Below are 1,416 nucleotides of genomic sequence, written 5' to 3' on the forward strand. Positions count from 1 at the left end.
AACATACAAGAGGGGGTCCTCTGCAGTGATGTTTGACAGGGGGCACAAATGTCTCTCTGGACCCTTACTTACTTACTCTGTCTTTTTTTGTGGGGGGTTAATATGTATCATCATCATCATCATCTCATTACTCTACAGAGCCCAGAGTGCAATTAACTTCTAATAATAAAGTGGCTAATTTAATATTAACTAATTATTTAACTATCCATATCCTCATTAGACGAAATATTAATTATCTACAAACTGTGGTTCAACAACTGTTTGGTAACTACAATTCCCAGCAAGCCACAGATTGGAGAATAATTTATTAAGAGCAAAACATTGCCAAAATGCATAGAAATCATATAATGTGAAAAAGTTTCTCTCGTAAAAGACCGTGAATATCATTATTAGTAATATATATATATATATATATATATATATATATATATATATATATATATATATAATGTGGCTATATGCGTTATATGGTGGCTTTATACATTTCATTGGTACTTCCATCCCTAGACAATATATAGTGGACATAGAAGGAAAGTCCAGCACTTCGCTGAGGCTCCTATAGCTCATCCTAATGTACAGATTCTGCTTTCGGCAGCTGGCTATAGGGCTAATTATTATTATTATTATTAATTTATATAGCAATAATGGTGCAGTATATGCAGAGGTTGGATACTTGGGGTTGTTTTTATGTGTTACATGTTGTCACTTGTTACAATTTGCACAAAAAAAGAGTTTTCTCATGGACTTATTCCTTATGCATTATTACATAAAGGGTACACGATTGTTGTTATACTGTTTATTATAGGTTTCTATATGTTATGTGTGTGTTGTTACATTGTACTTTGATTTCATATCATTGTGCTTAATGAGTACAGACAGTGATTATATACTAAACTTGTGTTAGTGTATTTGGCATAATTTAATCTAGTAGTGTGTTTAAAATAGTTTTACAAAGTATATTAATTGTATAATGGGAGTGCACACAGTTGTTCCATTGTACTGTATCTTACTAGTTTACAAGTAGATACAGCAGGGGTCAATATTGTTTCATTGTATTTGGTTGCATTGTATTTATATAACATACAAATTCTATTTAGGTCGCATATTGTGTGTTATACAGCTTTCTTGAGAATACACATTATTTTGTGACACTGTATCTTGTTACCTGGACCTATAGAGTGGATCTATGTGTTACATTGTATCTGTCGTGTTATTACCTTGTACCAAGAGAATGCACATTTATGTCACACTTTGTTCCATTATACTAAGTCAATACAGGTAGTTGTTACCTTGTGAGCTCTTGGTTGTCATGTACTGGTACCTGGATAGAGCACATGAGTGTTGGTTGCTGCATTCTGCAGTTCAGACATTGGCACATTGTTAGAACACACATAGAGCAACTGGGATTACTGCGAA

This window comes from Ranitomeya imitator, chromosome 2 (assembly GCF_032444005.1).
Source record: "Ranitomeya imitator isolate aRanImi1 chromosome 2, aRanImi1.pri, whole genome shotgun sequence".
In the NCBI taxonomy this organism is placed as follows: domain Eukaryota; kingdom Metazoa; phylum Chordata; class Amphibia; order Anura; family Dendrobatidae; genus Ranitomeya; species Ranitomeya imitator.